Source organism: Haemorhous mexicanus, chromosome 8 (genome assembly GCF_027477595.1).
Source record: "Haemorhous mexicanus isolate bHaeMex1 chromosome 8, bHaeMex1.pri, whole genome shotgun sequence".
Taxonomy (NCBI): domain Eukaryota; kingdom Metazoa; phylum Chordata; class Aves; order Passeriformes; family Fringillidae; genus Haemorhous; species Haemorhous mexicanus.
In genome coordinates this window covers 31590018-31609072 of record NC_082348.1, presented here as the reverse complement: position 1 = coordinate 31609072, position 19055 = coordinate 31590018, and the positions used below count along the sequence as shown (strand labels likewise).

Here is a 19055-nt window from a genome sequence, read left to right as displayed (position 1 = left end):
TATCTAATAAGAGCAATTTGAAACTAAGCTTATGAATGTTTGCTGAATTAAGGCTGATAAGAAGCTGCTAGTACAGGTCTCAGTGCAAAAACACTTAACAGTTTACCAAGAGCTGGATCTTCCTCCCCCAGAAGTGAATATATTTTCCTGTCTCTCACCCAATGTAGGAATATTGTTAACACTTCTTCATGAGCCACTGCAACAGTATGTAGGTGCTAGAAAAATGCATTTTTTCCCCAGCAAAACACCTGCAAGTAAATAATGATAAATTCTAAAAGAGCACCCTAAACCATTCTGCAGCCACCAGTTACGCTGACCAATGCTTTCCCCCCTCACATTCATCACATACATAAAGGCTTTCCTCCTAAAAGGCTAATTAATTTAAACTTATCAGATTATCAAACTTATTTAAGGAGAATATGGATGCTAATAAATAAACAAAATTTAAACCATACATATCTATTACTGAATGCAGGAACCATAAATAGGAGCCACCAGTAGAAAACATTGATTTGTCCACAGAGGTAATGTGTGGCAAATGTGTTTTTCTTTGAATGATTATGTTTACTGATTTATATCAGTGAAAGATGACAAACATTTCCAGTGAGCTCAATCCTACTTCCCTGAGAAGAAAACAAAAACAAGGAGCAGCACCAGCTGCTTGGCAGGGCTGTGCTGGAATGATAACATGGTCTCAGGGCGCTCTTGCTCAGGCCATGGAATTAATTACTGGTGAGTATTAATTCAGCCACAGCACTGACAGTTGCTTCACCCTGCCCAGCAAACAGCCTGTTTTGCTCATGGTGCTCACTGCCTCCATGCACAGCTTCTCCAGATTTAGTTCTGCATGCACTGCACATCTCGAGCAACATTAGAACTAAGGAGTGGACCATGTCAGACTAGGAAATATGTACATCTAGAAAAGATTTGTGGCAAGGAAAATCTGATATACCACTAACATAAAACTCTGTACCATATCTACCTGAAACTAAGCTATAAAACCCTTTTTATTTAATAATATCCACCCACTAATGTGAGTGACTCTTCATTAGCGATCCAGTTCTAATTAGAAAATTAGTATGAACTGGTTCTACAGCTCATTCTGCAAAACTCTCATCACCCTCCAACTTAACAGACTCTTGTTCTTAAAAAGATGAGACTTATTTCTAAGAGAATGGAAAGTTATCAATCTGAATTTAAAAAAAAAATAACAAAGGAAGGGGACAAAGAAACAAGCTAAAATTATACAAAAGTCCTTTTATACAAAGTGACAAAGGAAGTATAGCAACCAAAAAAAAAAAAAAAAAATTCAACCCAAAAGCCAAAAAAGAAAACCATCAAAACCACATCAAAAGAAACTCAACCACCAGCTCTGCTGTAACTGTGTGATTGTGTCGATTTCTACACTTCCTTGGATAATGTTCCAGATTTGTTGGAAATCTGGACAGGACTCCCATGAGAACAGGATTTCTGATGATTTTTTAGATATTCCCAGGTTATAAGTCTGCCAGAAAAAAATTCAAGAGCAGCAGTTTTTCCATAGCAGTTTTGTACTTGGATTCCATAGCAGTTTTGTACTTGGATTCCAACTGCATCAAAAGAGGAGGAACTGCAGAGATGTGTAAACTTAGAGAGGGATCAGTCTCAAAACTTTTCATTTTCCTGACCAGCGCACAATATGGTACAGCCTGAATTTTGGGGAAGACACAAGAGAACTCTGATTTCATTCAACTCACACTTCAGCCTTTTCAGTTTTGAAAAAAGTATTAATTGGTGCTATTTAAAAAAAAAAAAAACCGCCTGACAGGACTCACAGCGCTATTCAGTTTGTTATCAAATGGTTTTCTAAAGAAGACCAAGGATTTCTGTCTTGAGCACCGTGTTGTGAGCTGAACAGGAAGGATTCCTGCAGCTTACAGATATGGCTGGTAAATAAAACAGGATGTTGCAAAGGTTACCTTCCTCACACAAAACAAGGAAAACATTGAAGTAGTTGGAAGATGGTGAAAAGGGATCTTCCACCAGCAACAACAATAACACACTTGCTACATTTTGGAAGGGAAAAAAAAGCCAACATAACAACTGATTTTCTGTTACTCCTTAATGCTGGCAACAAAACTAGAGGCAGTTTCATTCCTGAAAACAATGATATAACCACAACTTCCACACATGTATCTTCCACACTTGTATCTCTTGCACTTCTTTGCAAGAGATGCAACTTAGAAACAGGTGTTCTGAAAACCACGGTCTGCTGCAGTCAACACAAAATAAGTTAAAAGGTCTTCTGAAGAGGGGATTCCTGGCTCAAACACCTCTTGTGTTATTGACATAGGTTTGCTTCTATGCTTTGTTTTATTACAACATATACTGGCTGGTTTTATGGGGAGAGAACAGTAAGTTCCTCCAGAGGGTTGCAGAAAAGTGGAAATCCTTTATCTAGACATTTGTGGATACAGACAGCTTTGGAAATGCAGCTTTGGAAAGCCCAAGAGTCTTGGAGCATAGGAAAAGGAATGAAGACATATTTGGTTATTACACAGTGATTCTGGTAGATGAAGAGTCAATAGGATCTGAGGAACACAAAGCAGAATGAAAATAATTACTTCCATCTCTTGGGGTATTTATCTTTTCAGCTCAGAAAAAAGGTCTAGATAATCTAAATTCCCAGGAGCAGCACTGGCTTGTCTTTGAAAGCTCAGGTTCTGCAAAGTCGGGCAGGAAGGGCAGCTGAATCTCTTCAAACAGAGAAGTTGCTAGATAAGTTGGTGCCCTTCCTGTTAAGCCAAAAGGGCCCCAAACACACAGAATCCATACAACCCATGACATCATCAAACACTGGAAGTTGTTAACCAAATGTCCAATGTCAGGAAACAACTATCTGTCTGTGACAAACTGAGTTCTTCCCTCTCTCTGGGACTGTAACTAACTTATTTTCTGTCAAAGTTTGCTTACAAACTTTTTCTCTCTTCTCTTATCAAAAGAAACATTTTCAGCAGTCACTTGCAGGTTGCCCCTCGGGAAACCCAAAAGAGATTGGTTATACCCTGCTTTGTGGTCCCATTCCTGGAATGATATTTACCAAAAAAAAAACTAGTGCCCTTTGAAATGGTCACCCTCCAAGAAAACCCAGCTGATGTAAAAAATCATCACCTGTAATCCTTTTGTCATGCTCAATGCTCCGAGTATTTAAATGTTTGCTAAAAAAAGTTACCAATGGATTCCGGAAATCCACATGTATTTCTTGGAGCTTTTAAAGTTCAATAAAACTGCTTGCATTCATCCACATAAGATCATGTGGTGTTTTAGGAGGAACACCTTAACTACTGTGCTGCAGTTATTGAGACAGAAGTACGGCTGATTGGCATTAATTAGTTGCTTTATTTTTTACACTAAGCAGTGCACATGGCCCTTCCTATACCAAGTAATACATCAATTTTTTTGTTTAAACAGACAGAAGTAACACTAGTAAATAACTACTGAGCGCCCTCTGTATCTCACCTTTCAAAAGCAGGAGTGCTGTGGACCCGGTGTACAAGAAATTTTCAGCATCACATACTTAGTCTTCAATATTTCCTGCTTGTCCCTAGTTTTTTCCCCCTCATTTTAAACTGCTTTTAAAGGATTTGCAAACCTTTGACCTTGCTTTGTGCTCTGAGCAACATCCACACAGTCCCACTAAGATGTGGACTTTGTAAGTGTGCTTCTTCTAACTTGAAGGATTTTGTAGGATTGAAGTCTCCAATGGAGTCAGAGAGCTGCGGAAAAACAACTGGCCTCTAACGAGCCATTTGTCAAACGGGACAAAAGCTGTAGAGCTTACAAAAGCTTTCAAGGAGCAGCATGAACTCCAGTGTCCCCCACTGTCAACTCGTGTCTGTGGATATGTCCCTTGTTCCCCTGCAGGAACGTCCCTGCCGCGGCCAGCTCGCGTGCAAAGGCACAGCCACAGCCACGCCGACTTCCCCTCTCAGCCCTGCTAACCTCAGTCCTGACCTGCAGTACCCTCAGTTTTCCATTCCCCAGCCTCTCTTACGCAAATATAGCCCAGGATTCCAAACTGGGCTGTGTTTATTCCAGGAACACAAAGGCCAGCGTTTTCACATCTAAGAAATTGACGCGTCTTGATAAAAAACTGAGACGTTTTCATACAACGCTGAAAACAAATGCAGTTTTCATCAGCATCCCAAATTCCTGTGGACTGGTTTCTACTCTATCTTACTAATTCCTGGATCCCTATGCCAAATTCATGTCTTCCCAAGTTTGTCTGAATACCCTCTTGCTTGAGCTCCTTATTTCACATTAGCTGGAAACCTTCTCCAGTGTTTCCAACTGCGCCCATTAGCAGGTGTCTTTCAGGCAGAAAGTTAATTCAACTGCACACAGAAACAGCCCACAATTGTTGCTATTTTTCATCTTTGCCTTTTAAATAAAACCGAGCATTTGGGTTCCAAGTGTTGCAAACCATGGAAAATATCCTATATGTCAAAAAGCACTGCTGCAAATAAGCTGCTTTCTTTTCAAAATACAAAAGCAACATATTTTTCTTTTAAATGATCTACCTAAATTTTCCAATACAACAGCCCCATCACAAGATTCTGTGATTTCATTTTGCTAAGTACCTTAAGGCTACTTTGTAGCTTGACGGTGAAAAAAAACTTCCTTTTTTTCTTTCCTTTTTCAATGATGATAAATAAATACCCCATACTTTGAAAATCCATACATTTATTATAATTATTGAAAAGCATCTTTGCCCAGAGCTATTATGAAAAAAAACCTTCATTTCATCAAATTGACCTTTGCTAGAAAATGAGCAGCTCATAGCCTTACAACACCAATTAATAATAGGGTGCTGACAAATAAAACAAGCTGGTAAATATGAATCTTGTTCATAACAAGATTGCACAAGAAAATATACTGCAATGACCCTGTCTGAACATCCTGTAATAGCCCATTGTTCCTCTCTATTACTGTCATTCAGCAGTTTTTTTTTTTTAATAGCGGATGCATGGCAGCGGAGGAACCAACGCAACGTGGGACTGCACGTGCACAAATCCTGCCCATCCTGGAGGTGAGGAGACAGCCCTGGCACTCCTGGGCAGCTCACTGCATGTGGAGATCCGTACAACAACCCCACATCACTGCAGAACTCGAATGAGACAAATAAAAATAATCAGCTGTAAGTGCCTGAAGGGTTTGTAAACTGAGAAGAGAGCAGAATCCTTTTACCTGTCAAGGGCAAATTACAGCAACAACAAGAATGAACAGCGGAAAATTCACAAGCTTAAGTTCTGAGAGATCGTGGAGTCTTTTAGACAGTACATGGTGGAAGAAAAAGGAGGTGTCCTTCTGTTCCACAGATGAAGAGGAAAGGTGGCAATAAAGATCTTCCAAGTGTGACAACTGGGTATTTCCCCTGCCCTCAGTATGAAGAAGGATGAGCTCACTTAGCACTGCAGTTACTGACACCTTAACTAGACCACGGACTGGAAGCCAGCATCTGGTTTTGCTGTCTAATTAAAATACTGAAGAGACAACTGATTTCATAACCATTCAGTGAATTCATGTCACAGACAAGCAGTGGTTTCTCACCAGTTAAAGGAATCTTGCTGTTTATCAAAGTCTGACTGGACACAGGACAGCTGATTGAGCCTTGTCTCTGCAGTAAGAGTCATGCTAAAGGCAACATCATTCCATTTACTGATTTGTTCAGTTCACTTTCCTAAGGGAACAACATCTAAGGTTCTGACTTTTTTTTTTCCTTTGTGCATTTGTTATTCCTTCCATCACTTTGTCTTCCTTGCTACCAGGCTTCATTGTTTTACTGTTAATTAGTACTTAAGGAAGGAGCAGTTGGACAACGTCCTGCTTAAAATCTGTAAATGTTTAGAAATATAAAAGCCCAGAATTCTATGAAACACGAGGGATAAAGAAATTGTAAAAAATAAAACAAAACAAAACAAACCTCTGGCTTAACAATTGCCACATTCCTGTATGGTATAAAGCTGGTTTTGAACACTTTGGTTTGGCACACGAGCATTCCCTGAGGAAGCTGAGGTATCGCCCATAACTCTGTCGTGCCAGTTTGTCTTTATTGGACAATATAAACTTCTCTTTCCTTGCCTAAGCTGACTTAGAAAGGTTATTGGTCCCTAAAATCTGCTTTGAACCAGGGCTCTTTTGGTGCTGTGTACCCTTGAGGTGGCTGCAGCCACTGCCATGCTCCGGTGCCCCAGTGCCCCCCCCAGAGACAGCACAAGTATTTTGCCAACCTTCCAACAAACCCTGAATTACTGCCATGTCCTTCACTGGTCTGTAATGTGACTCTAGGAAAAGCCTAGCATGTCAGCAGACTATTTTATCCCTGCAGCCCTAAATAAAAAGTGTCCAGTTAAACTACATTGTCTGAATTCTTCGCCTGGATTGCATGCACAGTGTTCAGAAGAGGGATCTTCTGTAGAGAAAGAGCTCTACTTGTGCAAGCTCTGCTGAAATAACTGAGGGAGAAAAAGAAGAAGAAAACCTAGGCCCAGAAGCCATGCCAGTGGATCATGCTGAAAGGTTAAAAACCATCTGAGTGATTTTCCTAGGTACTCTCAAAATGCTGATATGGCACATCCAGCACACAGGGTTGAGGGAACAAAAGGCTTTGAAAGGACCATGCTGTGACTTTCATAATCAACCCAATAATGACACTTTAAAGAGTTGAAGATGGACCAAGATCACCTCCTTTAGCCAGAAATTAAGAATTTCTAGAATGAGAAACTAAAAATACATTCAAATTAACACAACTGTACTCCAGACAGAATTGTTTGAGCTCCCAATTGTAACCATTACTCCTGTTTTAGATAAAACCTACACTGTGACAGCAAATAAACATGAAACAAAAATCTGTTTTCACCAGCGTGTAATCTGTGGCAATGTTAACTGCACTTAGGACATAACACAGAGAAAATTACCTCTGATATTACCTTTCACACCATCCCTAGGGAAAACCGAGGGAGAGTGATATCCTTGGCCTCTGTAGGACAAGGCAAAGACTGCAATTGCAGAGTTTAACTTGATGGGAATTCTTACTCTTATTTGCATACTGCTTTCTAAAGTTCTTCTTTTCTAGGACTATAATTTCCCGTTTGTTTTCAGCAGAAAGGCTTTCATTTCCTGACACACACACACAATTAACAGATTGAAACTATTTTTTAAAATCCCTCTTTACCCACTTCTTCTAAAACTGGAGAGGAAAAAAAAAACAACCACCAAAAAAACCAAACCAAAACAAAGGAAAAAAACAAACCCTCCCCCGCAAGCCCCACACTGGGCTGGCAGGAACATAACCACAAGAAAGGCAGCAGCTCAGCTCAGTGTTTAAGGGCCTACTTAGCATGTGCTTTTTTCCCAGCTGCTGCCAGCCACACACACACCCAGCGCGGCCCTGGTGGCCCTCCACGCATTTTAATGCAATAAACGACACATTTAATAAAGAATGAAGAATGCGCAGTGGTAGCCTCGCAGAGAGTACTTGAATAGCACTCAGCAAAGAGCCTTAATTTGGCTTTCCTGAACTTGTTGAAGCTAACTTTTTGCCCAGAACACACTGAATCGATGCTGAAGAGGTTCCCCATGGCGATGTTATGGCACACACGCTCTGAAAGGAAGACGGCCCTGGAGTTCAACAGGGTCATTTATGGAAAGGGCTCCCACCCCCACCTTCCCCTTCCAAGAAACTGGACATGTGAAGACAGACATTTCTTTGAGAGGAAGGATAAGGCAGAGGTTAATTTCATCTGCATGAGCCAGCATAGGATAAACTGTTGGAAATATTGTCAAGCCACATTCTTAATGCCTGGCAAAGTGACTCACTCAGAGTCATCACAGGAAAGGAAGTTGAATAGAATCAAAAACGGAACAGGATGGGGGCTTAAACAGGAGAAAGAAATGAGAGAAAGGAAACTGGATTGTTTCAAGTAGGCTGAGGTTACAAGTTCTAGAATGAGATTATGTTTAAAATACACATATAAAATATATATCTATAAAAATATATACGCATATATAAAAATACATGAATGTATGCATGTATTTATAATAAAAAAAGCTTCTTTCCATTTAAAGTGAGACTTGTATCTGTGGATTGCTTTCCAAAGATGCCTGCTGAGGTATTTGTTTCCGTTTAAGGTGGAATTAACATGGTCTGGGAAATAAACAACAATCCCCTCTAGAAACCCACAAATTTTTAACGATCCTATTCCTATTCCACACAATATGAAACTCTCAGAATATGGAGCTCACGCTCAAGTAAAAATCCACCACGATACAGCATTAGTACATCATTCCCTAAAGAAACACTAAGCAATAAACTAGTTGGTTTTTTTTTTCCCCACACCAAAAAATTCAGCATTGACTTCTACTTGAAACTCTGTGACACATGGCAAAATTTCTCTTCTCCAAACTTTTTTACGGGGAGCGTTTGGATGATTAGCCACCTTACATATCCATTTCAGGCAAGTCAAACACTAACAGTACGCAAACTGTCTCACTATGTAAGTCACTTGCAGAAGCACCCCTTTGACTTCATCACAGCTGAAAACACATTACTCGTGCAAGAGAATGTTCACCAACAAAAAGAACAATTTTGGTCCCCAGAGAAAGTGATAAAAACATTTTTTAATAGCAAGGCAATACTGAACTGAGTCACAGCTCTTTATGTTTCAGCCACATCACCTGTGGGTACAATTTCTGACTGTCTTTTTTCATGTTCAAGGGGACACACAGAAAGATGAATACACCCATTAAATCATATAGCTAAAAAAAACCCCCAAGTTTCAGACTTAAGGAGACATGCCTGGTCAAAAAATTGTTCTGGAAAAACATATTAGAATAAATATTTCTAAATTCTTCTAAAAAGATTATCTCTGTTAGTGTAATATTTCTTATTTAATCCCCAGCGTGACACCTGCTGGATTTCACTAACTGAAACTAAAGGGCAGATATTGCCATTATACAGAATATCTCAGGATAATAATTGCAAAAATGTGCCATTTTAGCAATAAAAGGCTGCGGAGTAGAATACTTTCCCTCCATTTAGGGTACTAAATAAACACATAGATGCAACCACAGAAAAAGGAAGTATAATGTCTAAAATCTCACTCATTTCCGAAAAGTAAGTTTTTAAACTTCTATCTAGGAAGGATTCTAGGGCATAACATTTGGTGACAAATTATATTAATTTCCGAAAATACTGATATGGAGAAAATACTTTTAAATCCCCAAACAAATTAGTTCGGGTATAACAAAAATGTTCTCAGTACATCCTTTGTTTTACTTTAATAACACTCTAAAACTCTACCAGAATTGCCAGTACTGGGATAACATAAATTTTATGAAAACTGATTGGCAAGATTTTACCACTGTAATGGGGGAGGAAAAAAGTATGGAGAAAATCCAAATGGTAATTCAAAGAGTGATGCTTTGTGCCCATACAAACATTCAAGACAGCGTAGTTTTCAAGCTGAGAATATCAAAGAATAGGTGGAAAAGATGATGCAGTTTCTAGGAACCTAAGATATTCAGCCTAAACACAGCTGATGGTAAACAGCAGGTATGAGGTAGGTGTAGGTGCATTGAACACAGTAATCAAAAGAAAAAATTACTAATTTCTTTGGTTGGCTCTTTGTTCACGGTACTACAGGGGAAGTCAGACTGGGCTTCATGAAACAAAATCATCATCAATTTTTTGGGGGATATTTTTCCACATATAGCCTGTATGACCCAGACATAAATCCAGAAATGCAACATTGTTTTGTTTTCTAAAATCCAGTTAGAATGGTCAGCTACAACTTAAAAATGGCCAAAACTGCCAGAAGAGGCTGGAGTGACACTTAGGATATACTAAAAGGTAACTGCCTCAGACACACATGCAAATTTACCACAAGAGTCTGATTTCTTTTCTTAAAGGTAGAACATGGCTTCTCTCCTGGAAAGTTTTTTGGTGCATTTGAATGAGTTAAGTGCAAACGTATGTTTCCAAAGAAAGGCAACTCAAAATAGATCACTTTAGGACAGCATATACGGCAGAAATTATTGGAAGTGTTTGCTCAGAGCTAGGGCAGAAAAAGGATGACTTTGCTGGGAAAATGTAAACAGTACAAACAAACTTGGGAGACTGAAGCATGAGAGACAACTGTTAAAACAAAACTTTAAAAATGTGAAAGTTTAGCCTTTCAGCTCTGCCCAGATGCTAAAATAGAAGAAAAAGTGTTGCTCAAGAGAAATAAATGGTCTAATGGAGCCCAATTTCATAGGATCGTCTATTTTACCACACTGGCTGTGGAATTCTCCATTAAGGTCACAGGTAAGAAAAAGGCTGTTTTCTGCTGCTCTTTGTGCAAGTTTTTTTACACTGAAAACATCAGAACTGCCAACATGAATACAAAAAGTAAAAATAACAGGTGGTGTCCACATACAGAAAGCTTTCTCTGTTTTGTTTCAGACATTAGAAAGATGCACCATTCAGATGTATGCAATTCAGAATATTAGCACATGTGATTCCCAGTTTTCCAAACAAAGGATAAGGTCTAGAGTTAATTTCCTTTGAAAGTCTCTTTGTAAACCTACATTCTCTCTTAGTTGCGACATTGGCAATAACAGAAATCAGCCTGAAATAGACCTGCATGCATTGTAGGTACAAATAATATACCAAATATGTTATTATATGTCTAATACACATAAACCCATATAAAACCACACTTATTTTTCTGCCTAAAAGTTATTTGTTAGCCAACTCACATCTGTTTTGATAGCAACAGTAGTCATTCTTTCCTCGACACAGCAGTACCAAGGATATTGTTAATTCCAGAGCTCTGACAATTTGCTACACCAAACACTTAAAATACTTCCCAGGGACAGAGCAGTTCCACGAGCAAGTGAAGGCTGTTTTCAATAAGTGCAAAGCTTGGCTGAGGAAGCTGCTGCACATGGAACTCAATGACAGAGCTGCCCAGGCTTGCAGAGCAGAGGCAGCTGGGGCACCGAGGTAAGGCAAATGCTGTGTGTGTGCCACAGGGGTGGCAGCTGGTCAGGAGCACTGAAGGGATTTTGGTACCAAGTCAAGAACATCGTAAACTCATTGGCAACAGATGGGAACAACTTCTAAAGGAGAAACTGCTTTGTTTTCCTAACTGTAGACTTGGACTTCCCTCAATGGCTTCAGTAGATAGTAAATGTTGGGCATAAGCTACAGCAGTGACTAGATACACTTCTTTTAAATATCACCGAATACGTGTTATTCTTAAAAACATATCAGTATAAAACATATAATTTCTTCCAAATGACCACGGTCCCATTTTAATTGCATGACTGCATGGCTTCATGGACTTCCGTGGGTCCAGTCCTACCCAGCTCCTGCACAAGCCAGGAATGCTACTGGAGAAAGAGGATTACCCCAAATGTACAGAATACAAAAGCCAGTCAGTAATTACAGGGGTCTCAAAGGAAGTTTGTTAGTGTGCTTTCTTCCCTCAGTTGTGCTCTTAATTGTATCTTGGTCTATAATCTGAACAGCAATTCCCAGCTAGCCCATGGAACAACCCTTACTCCTGGATTAAGTCCCTCTACTGACCCTGGTAAGGCGTTGGTCACCCAAAGCGACACATGCAGATCCGCTTTTCAGATCATGTTTTTCAACTGACATGCTTAAAAATTACAGAAATTAGTAACAAAAACCCAGCTGCCAACAGAGAGCAGAATGTGAAGTGCCTGGATGGATGACCGAAAAATACCCACATTTAGGAATGTCTTGCCCTTTGACAGTCGGTGGAAAAGTTCCCACTGGCTCTCAGTGGGCCTGGATTTCAACAGTTGTGTTGTATCAAGAAAAGCCTATTCAAAGGGACAAGTGCTACATCTCAACGCAGAGAAAGGCTCCAACTGATCAGAATTCAGGGTGCAGTAACATTTGAAGTTGAAAGGACACACATAATGCAATTCTTGAACCTGCAATCTATTTTAGATCTCCAGGTACTTTGTTTTATCCAGTGAAAAGTTCAGTCACACTGTTCTATATCAATGCTCTGCCTGTCTCTGCTTTAACCTGCAAATAACGTAGATTCCGACATCCAGCCTGCAAACAGGCACATGCCTGCCACATCCTCTGTGGGCAGACACACCTCAACCTACACCAGCTGCCTGTGAAGAACAACAAATAAGAATGGAAATCATTTAGCTGGTGTACTTCTAAACACAGTTGTTCCCACTGCACTGATCATTAAAATAGCATAAGCGCCTTTTTTGTGAAGTGTCATCTCCATTGACTTAGTGTCACCAAGTGCCTTTTGTGTAAAGGATTTTCAAAGTTGGATAAAGATTTTGGGATTGCTCCTATATGCAGTGAAATAGATGAGAGTTTAAGCAAACTAGAGAAGAAAACACCGTGCTAATACAGATTATTATTTTTAATTAAGAATTCCAGTCAGTACCACACATACGTACTTTAAAACACATCTGTCTTCAGATGTGGTCTTATATTGATCTAGATCTAGAGTGCCTCCTTCCAATGCACCAAGAGGAGCCCAGATTCAGAGCACATCCCTGAACAGGTTTCAGCTGTTAGAAGCATTATTAGTGTTAGTGCAAGAGAAGGACAAGATCCCCAGCAGCCACAGTAAGACTGGGAAAACTGCATTGGCACAATTGTAAGAGCAGCAAAGTCCATCCCCAAGGTACCTGGTGTAAGTTTATTAAGGCAAAGGGAACCCCTCGGTTATTTTAATAATTATTGCATTGTTTTCCCTTGTAAACTGCATGGATAACTGAAGGATTCATTGTAGATCAAATCCAGGTGTGATTTGCAGCCTAATAAGATTTATTTTCCTGGTTCTACGGCTCCACTGCTTACACACATGAGCAAATGACTAGAATTACCAATCTCAGCACTGCAACCTCATTTGTAAAACCAGAGGGTATCACATCTGTTTTGGAAAGCTTGAGGAGTGGCAAGAATTTTAACTGCCTATCAGCTGGCACTCGAAGGCACGGAATCACACACTTGCCACCGTTCAATAGTTTCTCGAGGAAGGGAAAAGTGGGCAATCAGCTATCAATAAATCAGCTCGGTGTTTGCGGTTAAAAACCTCAAACAACAACACACCGGCACGCGTACAGGCTTCAGAGCAATGCAACTTTTCCTCAAGCAAACAAACAGAAAGCCCAAACAAATCAGTAGCTTTATCTTTTAAGTTGTGTAATTACAACACAAAAACTAATTATGAAACAACACAAGTATGACCTCTTTCTGGTACAGTAAGTTTAGAGAAATACTCTGTAAGCAAACCTACACCACTTTATCACCTAATTCAGCCTCTATTGAAAGAGCTGCAGTTGTATTGAATTAGTCTTAGGGACCCTTTTCAAACCAGTGAGCCTCTAATTCTCTTCAGATGCAAAGAGAAATTTGGTTAGGTAATATTAGAGGTTTCAGGCAGAATGCTTACAGCGCTGCTTTGGGCATTCTTTCTATCTATCTATCTATCTATCTATCTATCTATCTATCTATCTATCTATCTATCTATCTATCTATCCTACCAAGCAGAGACGAAAACAACACCAGTTATAAAATCAGCTCAAGACCTCGCTCACTAAAAACAAAGGAAGGTTTTCCTTGCAGCCCGTGTCGGTGCGGATTCCGCATCCCACGCCGAGGCTGAAGCCAGAGCACACACGCGTGGCTCCGGCTGCGCTCGGGCGGCACCGAGCCGCTGCTCGTGGGTGAAGAAACAATGAAACCGCACTCACCAGCTGGGCTCCTGCCAGAGCGCTTCCAGATACAGCTGTGAGGAGCGGTCTCAGATAAAGCTGTGTGCGGAGCGGTCTCAGATAAAGCTGTGTGCAGATCTGTCTCAGATAAAGCTGTGTGCGGAGCGGTCTCAGATAAAGCTGTGTGCGGAGCGGTCTCAGATAAAGCTGTGTGCGGAGCGGTCTCAGATAAAGCTCGCCCAGTGCCTCCAGAGCCAGCCGAGAGCGGAGCCCGGTGGGTGTAATCCGGGGCCGGGGCTGGCGGCTGTCCCGGCGGAGCGGCGCTGCTGCGGGAGCGCCGGGAGCGTGTCCGAGGGCAGAGCGGAGCGGCGGCGGCAGCAGCAGCAGCAGCGAAACATCAGAGCTTCCTGTTACATCACCGACCCCGCCTGCGGCCGCCTTAAGTTACTTTTCTCTCCCGAATGGCATGTCCCGGGGAAGCCGGGCTCCCGTGGCATCCGAGCTCCGGCGCTGCCATCTGCTCCCGGCCCCTGCCCGCACCTGGCCCCGGGACGGCTCCGCTCGCCCGCCCGGGCTCACGGCCGCCGCTCGCAAAACACTCACTCGCTGGTCTGCTGGTGAGGAGGCGACCACGGGACCTGTCCTTTCGCGTATCGAGCCACTGAGATTCGTCGTCCTCCTCCAGCCAGACCCATAGAAACAGATTAGCTTGGGCCTTTATGCAAAGAGCACACGAGAGCTGCATGCCTCCTCAGTGTGACTGACCTGACTAACCACCTCTGCCAGCGGCTGCATGACACCCCATACCTTTAGGGCTGAAAAGCTCTGCACAGAAATACCTTTATTCCTCATATGTAAAGCAGCTGCAAAGGTCAGATTCAAATTTTCAATTGCAAGGTGGTGCATCATTTACAGTACAGTATTTTTCTCCTCGGGTACAAAACAAAGTGTTAAAGAGATAAGTCTTTGAGGTATCAAGGGTAGAAAAGAAAGCAACAGGACCATAGTTATTGCTGATCTCTGTGCTATCTTTTTTTAAACACTGGTGATTTGAAAGCATGAATGAAAGTATGAATGGTTTGAAAACTGCCATGAGAGAGGACAAAACAAAATGAATAGCAGTCTTTCTACTAGCTTCAAAGAATATTGTACCAGAAACTAAAAATGTACTATGGACCAAATCTGTGCCTTCTGAATCAATAACCAGTTACTAGTGTGCACAGGACAACACTATGCTGAACAAACAGGGAGTTCATGGAGCATCAAACTCAAATTATATGAACACCTGTAACACCAGTACTCCTTAGGGAACCCCACAAGAGCCTCCCAAAAGCCACATTGTGACAAGGATCTATCAAAATTATACCACTGAATTTGCTCATAAACCAACATGAAATATTCTGCTTGTTTCTTGGTTTCTTGCTAAACCAGGCCTGGATACTCATTTGGCACATGTGAGAGGTGGTGCTTCTAGGGTCTTCCATCAACAGGAGAATGTTTGAGTTTTATAATCACTAAAAAACTAAGGACTGGCACTCTAAACCTCTAGGCAATGTAAAAACTCGGGATTAGCTCTGAACAGTAATGGAAATTAACTTCTGTAAAAGAAGTGGTGTCATCTCAGGTACAGGAGTTTTATCAGGAGTGATCCTGGTAGCATTGCTTTAGACAAATTAGGTCTCGGTTGTAGATTGCAGCAGGGTGCATTACACACTCTAGCTTAGAGGATAATCCATGTATTCCAGCCAAGCCCACAGCTCCAAGACAGGCACCTGAATTAGCTAGACGTGCATTACGCAGGCCACGTTTGATTTGGCTGGTCAAAGGCAGGGGCGTTTTGTGTGAGCGTTTTTGTTTGTGGGGTTTTTTTTCACTTGGTTCCTTGCTCTGCGGGGTTTTGAAGTTTATTTCTACAAAGTTTTATATTCTATTGATTTAGGTAACATTAAAACTTTCTTACTCATACCCTACAGTTACCCCTCAGCTGGTGCAGTTTGTGCTTCTGAGAGAGGTGCCTCCCCTGCATCTCCCCATGCCCTGGCTGCGAGGAGCGTAAATCACACCCGTACAGGCTGCCCTGCTTGCCGACAGCAAAGGAGGGAGCAGTTCAAGGGGACCTAAATGTGCAAAGCTACCTGCACTGGGACCAAAGAAAGCTTAAAAGCGAGAAAAGAGGGCAAATCCAGGGAATTCCCCCTTTTCCGTCAGAGCCACCCCGCCCGGCGCTCGCCGCGCCGTCGGCGCCCTCTCGCGACCATCCGGGGCATAAACCCAGGGGCGGAAGCGGCGCACGAGGGTTTTGCCCCCTTAATTAATTTAGGAATTAATTAATGCAGAAATTAATTAATTCAGGAACTAATTACCCTGTGTGAACACCCCCTAACCACACGCGTACAACTCTGCTTTACCTGAACCTCGCTCTTTCTTTGGAGAAACACTGAAACAACCAGTTAGGAAACGTAACCCTTAGGTCCCCTTCACTAAGTTTCAGAAGGCAGAAAAAGCTAGAAAGATGAAGGCTTGCTCAAAATGTAAATAAAAAACTATCAGATTTGAGAGAATAAGTGGATTGGAGATGCAGGGAGAAATGCAGAAATAAAACTGAAGCAGGGAAATAAAAAGGAGAAAAAGCAGGGCATAGCAGTAAAATTGTGAGGAAAAAAAGAACAAAATTAAATCATTTCTCAAATATATTTTGTTTTACCATTTGCATGGATTAAGGGCACATACCAAGGTATTGCAGGTCAGATGATATATGGAAACTCATCAAACCTCTGTGAAACTGCTTCAGCTTGTTGGCTGTTTTCATACAGCATGGGAGAAATTTCACAGCACTCCGAGATCTATGCATTTCCCCTCCAAAGCAACTGGAGAAAATTCTGGAATGAAATGACTGGATGAATGGACTCGAGTCAAGTGGGACTGTACAGTCACTCTAACACCTTAGCACAGCCTCATGTTCTGATTGCTTCAGCATTCTGGCACCTGCTCCATACCTTTTCCTGTGTTGTGCCTCAATTCTGCCTCTGCTCATCCTTTAGCTATCTTTGGGAAATGCGTAGATCTTTTTTTCTTGGTCTTGGATTTGGTTGTTCTGCAGCTACGGGAGGTACAGGAGCAAAAAGAAGTGAATGAAGCAGGAGGGCACAAAAGAAACTTCCTGTTATGCTGGAGATCGTATCACACTGCAGTTTGGACTTTCTATGGGAAGAAATAGCTCTATGTACTGTAGAACTAAACAAAACCAGAAACAGCTGGATGGCTGCTGTGGTGGCCAAACTGAGCACACACACAGCTGAGAGCAGCCTGCACTCTGATCAAATCTTGATTATAATCAGGTTTTTACAGTCTGTGACACTGCAGCCTTGATTCTCGTTGCACTAAGCAACAAGCCTGACAGATGAATCACTGTGAAATGTTTTCTTAGTCAGTTGAAGCAGAGGAACTCTTGAGATGCTAGCGGTACAAATTCTCTACTGTCTCAACAATGACACAAGAGAGACCTCACTGGATCCCTTAATTGCTGTTATTACAAAATGTACTTCAGCAGCACAAGAAGTTTCTTCAGTACAGTGTGAGTGGGGTAGGAGAGGATGGGAGAGTACCTGTCAGTCCTGTCCTACCTACAGCAGTCCTGGAGGAGTCTCACAGTCCTGGGAGCAACTGATCCCTCTCAGGGAGGAGACCCTGTCAGTTGGCAGTAGAGCTCAGCAAGCAGGAAACATAAAATGGAGAGCAGCCACACAGTCAGGGTTCTCCTGGGACTGGAGATGGAGAAAGGATGATTTTTTTTCCCCCTAGATTTTTTTTTCCTGCGTAGGTGTTGAGTCCAGGCAGCCACGGACAAGTTGCTGGAACAAGAGGGAGCCTGAAGGAGAGACACTGTCATGAAATGACACAGGAATCACAAGACAATCTGCACACAAATCCATCTTTTCTTTCCTATCCTTCTATATCTATTGTCTCATTTCAAACCATTCTGTTTTAGAAAGTTCATCATTCCAGTCTGTAATCTAATCAATCTCACAAAGCTAACAAATCCTTCTCAATTGTTCTTGGTGGGACAGCTTAATGAGTTTCCTTGTCTTTTACATGAAAAGCCCTAGTTGTTTTAGTTTAATGCAGTCACTTCAGCTCTGCCTCCCTTTGAGGTACGTCATGTAATCTAGAAATTATGTAAATTGTAATACTGGCAGCCCATGGGAAATTTTTGCAGCTAAGAGTGGAAGATCAGATATTTTACTGCCTTGACCATAAGATGCAGACAAGGGGAGGTGCAGACATTTGTACCCTCACCTGCATCCCTTGCCAGGCAGACACAAGCGCTGTCAGTGTAGAAGCAGGGTAACCATGGCATAAGGGCAAATCCTGACCCTCCCACCCCAAATGTGCCTAAATCCACTGGCTCTGGGGAGGCCACATGGCCTGCTGCACTCAGGCAGGTGCCATGGGACAAGTGGAGAGGTCTGGGAGCAGTTTAATCCATGGGTTCTCCACTTATCTGCAGTGAGGGATTCCAGCTGGTCTGAGTATTTGTCCTACTGCTCTGCTCCTGTGCAGGGCACCCACACCTACAGACTCCATTCCTGGTGCAGGAGGGGCAGCAAAACCGGGAGAGAAAGGGCAGAGTGATGAACCAGAACAGGAAGATAGCAAATTGAAACTGAAACCGGGGGACAAAATGTGCCAAATTAATTTTGTGGAGTTTACAGATTCTCTGGCAGAAATGCACTTTATTTATGTGGTTATTGCAGTGGTAGTCTCTGGTGCTAATACATTTTACATGACAAGGCTCTACAAAAATGCTCTCTGCTCTACACTCCCGTTCCTTGAGAATCTTTCAAATCAGAATTAATGCATCCTAGATGGAAAGAGCCATGAAAGGACTTAAGCAGCAGGAAACAGATTTGGAAAAAATTTCAGTATAAAAATCTGATTTTACTTATCCCTCATTCTGGTTTTTAGAATGCACAATTTTTTAACAATTTCAGCAGTAAAGCTTAGCCATGAGTCTAGATCAGTAACAAGGATAAAAATCAATGACCCAAACGCATACAATTATAAATCTTTCCAAAAATTTGCCACTCTGCTTTACACCTTTACAGCTTTAACACTCCCTTTGTGGATTTTGATGGGTTAATTCTGATTTCATACTCATTTTACAGTACTGTAATTATATGCACTTCAATGGAGTTAAATCTAGGTCTGCACAACCTAAAATAAATCTGATTAAAACAAATCCAGTGCCTATTTCCTTTTTATAGCAATACACCTATCTTTTAATTGATGATTGAAACAATCATGCTTGACTA

General features: G+C 41.6%; 1 protein-coding gene across 4 annotated transcripts in view; it reads right to left on the bottom strand.

Annotated features, from left to right (window-relative positions):
* Positions 1-14125, bottom strand: part of LOC132330751 (calcitonin gene-related peptide type 1 receptor-like) — a 63104-nt gene extending 48979 nt beyond the window's left edge. For 3 of the 4 annotated variants that reach the window (XM_059853480.1, XM_059853482.1, XM_059853483.1), the window contains exon 1: positions 13783-14125. The gene's annotated coding sequence lies outside the window, so the exon portion shown is untranslated. The remainder of the gene's footprint in view (positions 1-13782) is intronic. The other variant, XM_059853484.1, reaches the window with a different exon arrangement.
* Positions 14126-19055: the final 4930 nt, after the last annotated feature.